Source organism: Panthera pardus, unplaced genomic scaffold, assembly GCF_024362965.1.
Source record: "Panthera pardus isolate Hobbes unplaced genomic scaffold, ASM2436296v1 HiC_scaffold_12, whole genome shotgun sequence".
Taxonomy (NCBI): Eukaryota; Metazoa; Chordata; class Mammalia; order Carnivora; family Felidae; genus Panthera; species Panthera pardus.
The window spans coordinates 74,234,052-74,246,691 of record NW_026526677.1 but is presented as its reverse complement, the minus strand read 5'-3'; positions in this window follow the sequence as shown (position 1 = coordinate 74,246,691).

Genomic DNA, 12,640 nt, shown 5'->3' with positions numbered 1-12,640 from the left:
TTATTTCAGTCTTTATTTACTTCCCTAGTATACCTTCAAAAAATCATCTGGGCACAACATGGAGACTTTTCTCTACTTGCTAAAAGGAAGAAATACATGGTCTTCTAACTTACTCATTGACTAATGCAGAAAGGAAAGTTAAAAAGAAATCCACCTAAACTAAGGAGCCCCAAAACCAAAGAAAAGGAAAAAAGCCTTTCTAAGAGGCTGATGAACAAATAGTAGCAATTGATTTTTTTTAACTTGATCTTAATTGAATCAGCTAAGTATTATTAAATATAAATATTGGCATACTGCCTTAAATTAAGGAACACAGACCCCCCCCCCTTTTCATTTTGAATTCACAAAAAGGTCTATTTACCCTTATTTTTTGAATACTTCAGCTAAGCAAGCTAGTGCCTGTTCCATTTCACCAGGCCAAATGTTAGCCATGAATGTCAGTGTAGTTTTTAAGAAATGAGCTGCATCAGACTATTTGCATAACAAAAATGCCACCGAGAACCAGCCTCTCTCCTGCCCAGGGCTTTTGTCAAAGGAAGCTGGAAGAACATCATCTATTTTCATACCTGATAACTTTGTTCACCCAAAAACAACTACTTACCAAATACAGTTGCTTTTCAGTAAAGTGAAAAAAAAAAAAAATACTGATTATCAGGAAGTAGCAGGTTCAAGGAGTCGATAATAGGATTCAGTTTTTTTTTCATTTCAAAATCTACCAGCCTCAATTCAAACCAGATTTGCAGTGATTAAAAGTTCTTTGCTTTTGGCTCTGATTCAGGAGTCAATTTGAAACAAGCTACTTCTTCAGTACATTTCCCACTGGGCAGATTGGGTCACTATATAGTATTTGTACAATTGCTGAATTGACACAATTCGTTCATACACTGAAAGCCTACTATGTGCAGAGAGGCAGATGACCTTCAGTCCAAGTGGAGCTCTGTGTTCCCAGTGGTACCCAGTCTTTACTTCTGTATCACTTTTCACACTACTTCATTCTTATCTTCATCTGGTGTTGTCCCTCTCTCCACCAGACTGGAAACTTCTTAAGGATACAGACTGGTCTTTAATTCTTTATCACCAAGATAAGCATCCTAGGATGGATGTTCAACAAAACACTTACTTGTTGAATGAATAATTACATCTTAGTAGTAGTTTGGATTTTCAAGAGATGGGAGAGAATGGAATTTCCATAGGAAGGCCCACATTGCTTTCATCTTATTGAGCAGTGGGGGAGAGAGAGAGATAAAGAGAGAAGCCTAATTCAGTGGTTCTCAAAATGTGGTCCCTGAACCTGCTGTATTTGCATCAATTGGGAACTTTTTAGAAATGCACAGTCCCAGGCCTTACACCAGACCTGGTGAATCAGAAATTCTGGAGGTGGAGCCCAGCAATTTGAGTTTTCACAAATTCTTCTGGTGACTCTGATGCTCACTAAAATTTGAGAGCCATTAGCCTAGATCTTCCTCACTCTTTCTTTTTTCAAAAAACATTTTATTTCATTATTTTTTTTAATTTGAGAGAGAGAGAGTGAGAGTGAGGGAGAGGAGAGGGGCAGGGAGGGGGGCAGAGAGAGACAGAGAGAGAGAGAGAGAGAGAGAGAGAGAGAGAGAGAGAGAGAATCCCAAGCAGACTCCATGCTCAGCACAGAGCCCAACATGGGGCTCAATCCCACGACCTGGGATCATGACCTGAGTCGAAATCAAGAGTCAGACCCTCAGCTGACGGAGTCACCCAGGCGCGCCTCTTTTTTTTGTTTTTTTAATTAAAAAAAAAATAATTCCACTATAGTGAACATATAGTGTTATATTAGTTTCAGGTGTACTTTTTAAAAGTTTTTGAATTTTAATTCCTGTATTACTCTTAACATATACACATGTGCTCACAGTTCTGAGTAAGCCCATGGGAAGCCTGATTTTGTGTCCCCAAAGACAGAAATGCCACACTTCTTTAACTCAACCTTTAAATGGGTGCTCAGGATGTATTCAGTTAGCCTAATTTGGCAAATACTCCAAATTATCCTCCTTTGCTTCTCATGGGGAGGTGTTTGGACTTGAATTGCCAGGTAATTGCTTCAATTAACCAATTCATTTTGCTTAGGTAAGCACAGCTGGTGGCAAAACCATCCAAAGTATCCTAAAAGCATTCTAGTCTATTCCCCTCAGGTTGAAGCCAACCAGAGACCTGCCAGGGAGGGGAAATGAACCACTCAGGAAAGAAACAGAATCGGTACCTGCATCTACTTGGCCCTTTCACAGGGTTCTTTCCTACACCCTCGTTACTACAATTGATGCTACTATGACGTGGCATGTGAGTGAGAGAAGGAAGTGCTTTCCAGCCCAGCATTGGGTCCACTTTGGGTGTCTTTCCCCATGGTTGGAATCACAGCAGGGGATGTGGGGCAGGTCACCTCAGCACCTTTGATTTTCCTGTCAACATCAAGTGCAGTTGTGCACGATTTAAGTGTGTTGCTTTCACGTATATTGTTGCCGTCGGAGTCACGGGGGCACACAATTTCTGAAACCTTCAGACGGGAATTTTGAGGCAAGTGATTACAAGTAATCCTTTGGGTTTTAAGAAGTAATCAGATTACTTACATGGATTAGGCATCTCCAAAAATGAAAGAATGCTTAAGGAGTTACACAGAAAGTATTTTCATTTTCTCCAGGTTTCGCCTAAAACAAACTAGTAACCTTTTTTTTTAAGCCATGCTACAAGTATTACTTTCCCTGCGATATTTGAAACCTCGTGCCAATAACTTTTTATTTGCCTTTAAGACAAAATCGACTCGCCTGATAGAACCTTCTATCTCTCTGAGTTGGAAGGCTTCGGTGAAGGAATGTCTGAAGAAAATTTCATTTCTCAGTACATATTTCTGAGCTTGTTTGGGAGTGACAGTAATGGCATTACAAGGTATTGGAGCTCTGCTCCTGGAAGCTAGCAGAGAGGCCACAGCAGTGTGAAAATCTCCTGCAAATCTGTTGAACATCCTTCAGCTCCCAGAGGTAGTAGCACACAGTGTGTTTTTATTAGTGGTCACAGTCAAGGAAGCTGGCCCGGTCTTGATATTGACAAATAACACTTAGAGGTCACATCATAATTGCATAGTTGTTTTTTTTTTTTTTTTTTTTTTTTTTAGCAGGGAGTGCAGTGTTTTATTCTAAAACTTTGAGTAAACATGCATGCTTTTAGTCCATTATGGTTAGAATATTTGGAAGCTATAGAGAACTCTGGAAGCATTAGTCTTTAATTACTGTAAATTTGAGTGCTACAGTAGAGGATTTGTAACAACATTCTGATAATCTTGGACTAATAATAAGATCCAAGATAGAAAAAGACAACTACTTTTGTTCATTTATTAGCCCATTTGTTGACTTGCGCAAGCATAAATGCATTCCATAAACACTCATGAGTGCCTATTATGTTCCAGAAGCAGAGGGCATACAGGTTAATGCAACATAGTCCTGCCTCAAAGAGCCTACACCCGCGCTATTTGTATCTAGTCACCTCTACCGTGCTGGAGAACACAAGTCAGCAGTAATTTGATGTAGTCGAATACTTACCCTGCTGCCTTTCCAGAGGGGCTTTCCCTGTCAGAGAGTCTCTAGGTCCCTAACTTGCCTTTGTTGTTCAGAGAAAGGGGGACCATTTTTTTTTAAGTGAACAACTAATAAAGGACCTTTCCAGAACAGCCTAGGATCTCAGGAGTTTGTCTCTGTCTCTCAGGGTGTAGGGGCCCCAGTCTGCTTCCTGAGCAGTCTTCAGGGTTTTTTTTGTTTTTTTTTTTTCCCCCGTGGTATGTGTTTTCCCTTGGTGCTAGCAACTGGATTCCTCTGGGAATAGAAAGAGCTGCTGAGCGATTGCTCAGCACAAATCATTCTCTTACCCCAAAGGGGTTAGAAATGGCCCTTCTGAGAACAGACTTGGGCAGGCTTTTTACATATTGTGGCAGCCTGCACCAGTGCAGGAATGAGATGGCTTCTCCCTACCACTGCTCTAACACAGCATGTATTTCGTCAGATTTATTAGCATTTGCCTAGCAATTGATTAACTTGGAAGAAACAGTCGTTTTTAGTCTGAATGATCCTTCCATCTTAAGTATAAGAAGCATATCATTGTGGTTTTGCATTAACAAGGGTTGAGAAATAACAATCTTTTCTAACCCTTGCTTTTCACAGTGCCAATCCCTAATTTGGCTTGGCATGTTGAGTGGCACTCCTTCATGTCCCTGTTGAAGTCACTGAGAAACTGCATCAGCAGTAATCTTGCAGCATAATCTGCTACTCAAATGTCCATAGTTCTTAAGGGAGCCCGCCTGAAATCTTGGCCAGAATCTTTGAACTCCAGTCCAGCCTCAAACCTGCATTTGTCTCACAAAGTCTCTGACCCTGCATGCTATCGTCCAACATTGGCAGTTTCTGCCTTGTGACAGGGACCCATAAGGACCCTCCCAACCAAAAAGGATGAGGAAGCAAAGGAACGGGAAAGGGAAGGGATATTTTACAGTATCAGGATAAGAGAGCCCTTTTTTGTTCTAAATCAATAACCTTACACACATATAACATACATGTAACATGATAAAACATATCATAGCATACATAACATATATATTACATATATATAAGTATATATAAACATATGCCATCTAGCTAGCATAACCTAAAATATTTAGTTGCATTAACCATTCAACCTATAATTCTTATATGTTAGATATAGTATTTGCTTTGCTTGCTTCTGGCCAAGTTCCTTGCTCTCAGTATGCTTACACTTGAGTTGTAGTGACATAGGAGTATAACAAAGACCAGTTAGGAACACAACCAAGACCAGAATCATAAGGAACATTATCCAACTGCCCAGAGAGTAGGGCGCATGATGAGCAATTTTTAATTTCTGGGAAATGAGAAATTACTGCACACAGAGATAGTCAGAAAAGCTTCATGAAAGAGGTTCAACTTTTGCTGAACCCTGAAGGACAGGAGGGGATCCAGAGAGGTGGGCAGGAGGAATTGGTAATGTCCAATGACATATATAAAGGGAGTAAGATTGAGAAGAAATGCATAAACCGTGTTCCAGGGGTAGCGAGACTATTGGGCTACTTTTCTGTGACAGACAGCCAGATTTTCAAGGTCCTGGGCAAGATGCTAGGCAAGGGAGTCTGAATGTCACATTAAGGCAGCTGAGAGACATTGAGGATTTTTAATTCAGAAGTGACAAGATGAAGGTAGTGTTGAGGGCACCGATGGTGGCGGTGTGTGATCCGCTTTGAAACGGGAAGGCTGGGCAACACTGGGCAGTGGCTGAGAGGGCAGGACTTGCTGCTGGTGGATCTGGGTTCCAGCCTCCGCCCCCTACTGTCAAGCACGTGCGAGTCACTTAACCCTTCTGAGCTCTAGGTTTGGATGGTGTTCTCTATTCTTTTCAGACATTCAGCAAAAACTGTTGAGAACCTTCTCTTCCAGGCACTGTTTTAGGCACCAGGGATATAGTGGTGAGCAAAACAAACAAATCCCCTACCCTGAGCTCCAATGCCCCAAGAAAGTAAGAGAATTGAGGATTAAATGAGGTAATATATATACAGTCCACGGCATACAGCAGATAATAAATGGTGACTAGAAAGTCCCCTGTAGGTATTTATATTCTATACTTATATTTCTATTTCATACTTAGGTTATGAAATAGAAAAAAATTCCAACAATGTGCTTTTCCAGAACCATTATTTTCCAGAAAATAAGCACAGGTAAACCTTTCAGGATGTGGATTCCATCCCACTGGCTCTTTCTCAGAGAAGCATCTGTCCCTCTGTTCCAGTTGGGCTGGACTTCAATAACTTGCACCTTTCCTGCCTGCATGAGTCAGACCCTGGTGATCCAGGAACCACTTCTCCTCCCCAGATGCCTGGGCTCCAGAGTCAGCCATAGGTCTCTCCTTAGCCCAAAGCAAAAAGCCTTTTCTTCCTTTAGCCACTCCCATCACCTCATGCTTTCTACCTGATTAGATGATGAGAACTAGAATTATGTCCTCAACACTTCTGTGCACAGGTCCACTCTGCTCAAGCAAAATGTGGCCTTGAAGGAATTGTTCATGATCTGAGCACCTACATTTTTTGTCACCAGATGGCTGACCAAGAGAACAAACTATGTTTGGTGTCTTTAATATGCTCCCAAGCAATGCCAAGCAAAGCACTGAAATACATTTTATTTTTATTTATACATTAGCAACTCTGTAATCTTTACTTGGAGACTGCTGCCAGTCCCTTATTCACCAGTATTTACTGACTATCCATTACATGCAAAATGCTGTGCTAGATGTTAGGGCTGAAAGTCTGGAGCCAGCATCCATGCTCCTCCCTGTTATATATCAGAGGAAATATCACTAGACTAGGAAGCAGAAAACAGGAGTTCCAGTCTTGGCTGTGGCATATGATCCTGAACAATGCATTTAAATTCAATGGGAAACCAGAACAATATAAAAACAGTTAACATTCATGGAGTTACTATATGTTTGGCAATGTGCTAAGTGCTTTACATATATTATTTTGTCCTCAGAGCAACCCAGTGAATGTTGTTCATTTTATCACTATTCTCCTTTTTATGTAAGTGAAGTGAAGCTTGGAATGCCCCCCACCCCACTACCGCTGCTGGAAAAACCAAAGTTGAAGCTACATCTTTCTCCGGAGCCCTGAGGCTTAGCCTTCATTCCCCAGAGTTGTTTATTATAAACACCTAATTGGGGTGCCTGGGTGGTTCAGTTGTTTAAGCACCCAACTTGGGCTCAGGTCACGGTCTCACGGTTCGCGGGTTCAAGCCCCACCTCAGGCTCTGTGCTAACAGCTCGGAGCCTGCTTTGAGTTCTGTGTCTCCCTCTCTCTCTGCCCCTCCCCTACGTGTGCCTCTCACTTTCTCTCTTTCTCTCTCTTTCTCAAAAATACCTGAACATTAAAAAAAAAAAATTATTGTAAACATCTAATTAGTATCTATTAAAGAGCACTCTGAGTTCTTAACAAATGTAGAGAATACTTTTTCCACTGTTAAACCTTTGAAACAAAGAGTTGTATCTGATTCTTGTGTATACCTTGCTCATGCTTAGCATGAATGAGCAGGTGATCAAGCAGCATTTATTGGATAAAACATTTGTATACCTGTGCTACCTTATTCCCGGCCCTACTGCCACATCAAATTTATCTCCATGACCACGGAACTGTCCCAACTGTTGCTATTTACAGGATGGGGATTTGATACGATTTACGTATTGAAATGAAGTACCCTTAGCTCTAAACTTCTGTTTTTCGATCACTTCACAATTTTAAGTGCACACAGATATGTAAAAGACTAAACAGTCATCCTTGGGAATTTCTACCCTGTTAAACTGAGAATCCATCCTACAATATTGTCATGACTACGGTATGAAGACAGTGCAAAAATGCCAGGGGAGCACCAAGCAGACAGTGCTCATTCAGGGAGAATAAATAGAGAAAGGCATCCCAGAGAGGTTATTTTGGGGAGGATTTTCAAGGAAAGAAATGGCAGGTGGCTGTAAATGCCCTACCAGGATATGATACACCAACCCTCTCCTCTGGTTTTCTTCCCTCTTCCCTTGGTCTCCTAACATCATAAGACTAACAGTAAAATATTTCTTTTAAATAACATTTATTGTTTTTTTTTATATCTTGTTTTGTGTGTTAAATAGTTATAAATTTGCAAGTGCAGAGTAGATGAGGCATTATGGCAGACACCTCTTCTACACCACTTGAGATCTGCCTGTGTGTTTTCCAGCTGCCACTCTGTACCAGCTCCCACGACTTCATGCAGACTGCCTCAGGCCAGAGACAAGACACTCCACCTGGTGTCCATGTGGGTGCAGCCCCGACGTACAGGAGAATGAACACTCTCTTGTGAATCTTTGTCCAAAGGGAGATGGGTACCTGTGGATAAAGTCTCTTCTTTCCCATCTTCCTACGGATGATCTTGAGGGTCTGGTTATACAGCTTCCTGGACAGTACTGTGGGGATCAGCCTGATAATGCATTTGTGTGGGCTCTCCTTCCTTCTCTGCTTCTCTCTCCTTGTCCCCGTCCCTGCCCCCCCCCCCAACTCTTGCTTCCTTGAATTGTGTTCCCAATAAATTAATAGCACACATACCCTCTGCCACAGGCTCCACTTCCTGAGGGACATAGGTTATGGCAAACATTGAAAATGGAAGCTTAACATCTTAGCAATGAATATCCTTAAAATTAGGCCTTGAGTTTTGACTCATGGATAGCAAATGTCATAACCTGAAATATAAAGTGAAAAGGCATCAATTTATTTGTTGGACTAGCCTACACACTTAAAAATCACATTCTTCAAAGATATTTAATGAAAATGACCTGGGTTCATGTCCACAATATTAAAGATGAATAAAAATAATCCATTTATTCTCTGTGACCTAATTTTATGTAAAATGTATATTTATGTACATGTAAGGGTGACATGAAAAAAACCCTTTAAATGTTTTTGTTTTTAATGTTTATTTATTTTTGAGAGGGACAGAGACAGAATGCAAGTGGGTTCGGGGCAGAGAGAGAGGGAGACACAGAATCTGAAGCACGCTCCAGGCTCCGAGCTGTCAGCACAGAGCCGGACGCGGGGTTCGAACTCATGAGCTGTGAGATCATGACCTGAGCTGAAGTCAGATGCTCAACTGACTGAGCCACCCAGGTGCCCCACCCACTAACATGTTAATTGTGATTATCTCCAGGTGGTGGTATTATGGATGGTCTTTATTCTTTTTATATATCTTTCTGGAATTTTCCTAATTGTCTATGACCATACTTTACTTTTAAAGTTAAAGGAAAAAATTGCCAGTTATTAGAAGCGAACACAAAGAGTCATTTATTCCTTCTTTTAAATTTTTTTCTCCATAAAAGCAAAAGTGTTTTTCTGCCTGATGAAGCACAGTGGCATCCAGATCCTCACCTTTTTCACAGATCAAGAATTGGTATGTTTTATGCCGTAATTCAATTGCCAATAGAAGCCCAGAGATGTCTTCATACTTTGGGTCTGTGGGAGGTGCCATGGCAGTGAGGCTGAGCACACATTCACCTGGTGGGAGGATGACATTAATGACTATTATGATGGGGGAAGAACACTGAGTGAGTCCTAACAGCATACATAAAGCTGTTGTCAGAGCACAGAGGTAGACATGGCCCCAAAGCCTAGATTTAATCTCCATTTCTGTAAGGCATCCTGGCAGCCCTTAGCATCACCCTCAATGGGTGATGATTGATAAGGAGAAATAAGCACAGAGAGTTTTTTGTATCCTTAGCATCATAATTGCTTTATATACAGGAGCAGTAGGTGACTGCCTATCTAGGTTAGTGAGAAGATTATGGCTAGCCCCCAGTCTGTCAGACATGCCTGAAATTCCACCATTATTACCTCACTGTGATGGATTAAGTGATACCCACCACCAGGTTAGGCAGAGTCCCTCAGCATACTCCTGGGAAAATATTATACCATTATCAGTCCTTATCATTTAAATTAAATGTCATATTTTTACTTCTTTGACAACAAATTAACAACAGATTAAGAGGACAAGGAGTAAAGAAAGGACAGAATTTGACATCAAACACTCTACAAAAGCAAGTTACTGCCTAGTATAAAGGAAGTTAAAATGGATATGTACCAGCTACCAAAATAAGGATTTAATATCTATCCACCTACCTACCTATCTCTCTGTCTATCCATCTACCTAATCTCCATTTATCAAACATGACTTCGGGTCTATTTGACTGCAGAGTCCATATGGTAAATCACCCCCGATTCTTCACCTTTTCTCTATTTGTTTCCTTTGCCATGTGACTTTACAGTTGTCCCCTCTAAGCTTTGAGCTCAGCTACAATCTTACTTAGACCAATGGCGTATGAATAGAAGTGAAGCCCCTGCTTATTTCCATTTGTTCCACACCATTGTCAGGAGAAGAGCAAGTCCCAACTGGCCCACTGATCCAAGGAAGATGGGAGATACTTGAAACAGCTTCCCCAAATGAATGCAGACTAGATCAGCTGACCCCCAGGAGAGCTCCAGATGCATAATCAATAATTAATGATTCCTATTTTATGTTTATTTTTTAGAAATCTCCATTTTTTGTTTTTGTTTTAAAATGTTTATTTATTTTTAATTAAAAAATATTTATTTATTTTTGAGAAAGAGAAAGAAAGCACAAGTGAGGGAGGGGCAGAGAGGGGGAGACAGAATTCCAAGCAGGCTCTGTGCTGTCAGCTTGAACTCATGAACCATGAGATCATGACCTGAGCTGAAATGAAGAGTCAGATGCTCAACCGAATGAGCCAACCAGGTGCCCCTAATGATTCCTATTTTAAACCGCCAAGTTTGGAGTGATCAATTACATAGCTGAGTGACACAATGCTCTTTGAATTTCTATAAGTTCATTGTATCATAGCTCAAATAAGTTTGAGCATCTTGTTTACAGGAACTATTTTTTCTCCAGAAAAATATTTAGCACATGGTCTGTGACTGGTAATGTTTACTGAATGAATGATTCCCAACCTCCCTTTCCAGTCTTAAATCTATGTTATAGGTTAAACTGGATACCCCCGCAAAAGATATGTTGAAGTCCTAACCAACCCCCTAGTACTTCAGAACATAAACTTATTCAGAAAAAGGGTCTTTGCAATAGTGATCAAGTTAAAATAAAATCATTAGGGTAGATTGTAACCCAGTATGACTGACGTCCTAATAAAAAGGGGGAGTTTGGACACAGAGACAGACGCACACAGAGGGAAATGATCTGAAGACACAACAAGGAAGGTGGCCATGTCACTGGGCTGAAGAAACTACAAGTTAAGGAACACCAAAGGTTACCTGCAACCATCAAAAGCTAGGAAGATGCAAGGAGAGATCCTCCCTAGAGACTATACAGGGTGTAGCCCTGGCAACCCCTCGATTTTAGACTTCTAGCCTTCAGAGCTGTGAGACGGTGCATTTCTGCTATGTGGGCTGCCCCAGTGTTTGGTGCTCAGTTACAAGGGTCATTAGAAACCAATCCAGCCCTCTGCTCTGCTCCTCACTCTCTACCTCAGCCACGCCACTCCCATGCCCGTTTACTCCTCTCTCCCCTTATTTATACAACTCCTCTGTTTGGAATTCTCTCCTTTCCCTTCCTCAGTGATTTAACTTCTTATACAACCCTCCAACCTCAATAGAAATCTCGCCTCCTCTGAGAAGCCTGATCCAAATACCATAGGGAGAGTGCATTTCTCACTGTACCGTGTTCTCATCTTCCCTGTTTCATGGCCCTCCTAAGGTATTTGTCACATTGTAGTTGATTACCTGTTTGGACACTTCCCTCCCACCCCACCGCCAAGGCTGTAAACTTCTGGAGGACAGGAACTCTGTATTATTTATCTGTCCTTACATCTTCCTTTTCTGCTACGGTTTCTGGCTGGTATAGGCCTTTGGTAAGTATCTGTTGACTGACCATAGAGGTTTAAAGGATGAGGCTTTTCTTTGAGAATAAAAAACTGAGGGGTGGCCAGCGGGACACCCGAATGGTGGCAAGAGAGCACTGCTGTTGTGGGGAGAGAGCATTTCACAGGGCTGGTGAAATGGACCATCAGGAGGAGATAGAGTGGCTACTTAAGCTCTTTCGCAGTGTCCAACTCTCCCCATGGCAAAGATGTGAGTTAAAGTGCACTTCTGGGTCTAGTCCACACACTGAGCATCTGCTCTTTGTCTTTGGAAGTCCAAGGAACTTGAAAGGAAAAGAACAAAGAGAGCTGAAAGCCTCCTTCTAGCTGCCCCACTCTGAGCCCTCACACTGGAAAATGAAGATATCGGCTGGGGGGGGGGGGTCTTTGAAGTCGAGAAGATGTGGGTTGGGATTTCCTTCGTACCACTTGTTTACTGTGCAACCTTGGGCAAGTTCTCTCACCTCTCTGAGCCTGTGGTTCCTCATTTATTAAGACGGAGATGACGCTTCCCATTTCCTAAGGCCGTGGTAAAGATCAAATGATACACACAACCTGAGAAAGAGTGCTGTGTGCTAGACATTCCTAACAGCCGGCTCCCCTGCTTTAGGCCCAATCAACTAACAATTCAACACACAATGGGAATGTTGCCTCTCCTGCAACACAAGCAAGTGGTTAGAACAGTCTGATCTTCAGATCATACTGGCTTATTCTGCGGGAATCACGGTAAAATATATGAAAGTGATTAAAGGGCAGGAAAAGAAAAATGGTACAAAGCCTACAACTCTGAAGAATATATGTCAAGTTCAACCTTTTATATGGTTTTACAGATGAAAACCTCACAGAAATCAGGGTGAAAATGACAGTGGACAGACCCTTAACTCAAGCAATAAAAGGGGTCTCTTTTTGTAATGATAGAAGTATAATAGCTCTTGGTTAAATTTATCAGGGTTCACAGCTTTTTAACTGTTGGATAAAAATCACAGTATGGTACCTGGATTCAGGAAGGAATATAAATAATATATTTATAGATGCCAACAATTTTGTGGCCTCATTTCATACCTGTCACCTCCCATTAGGAAATACATCTTTCTGTGAGTATTCAAACACACTAATCTTCCTCTCGTCTTTAGAACTATTTCAATTTCCATTATTAAAGCCGGTTCAGAGGCAAATT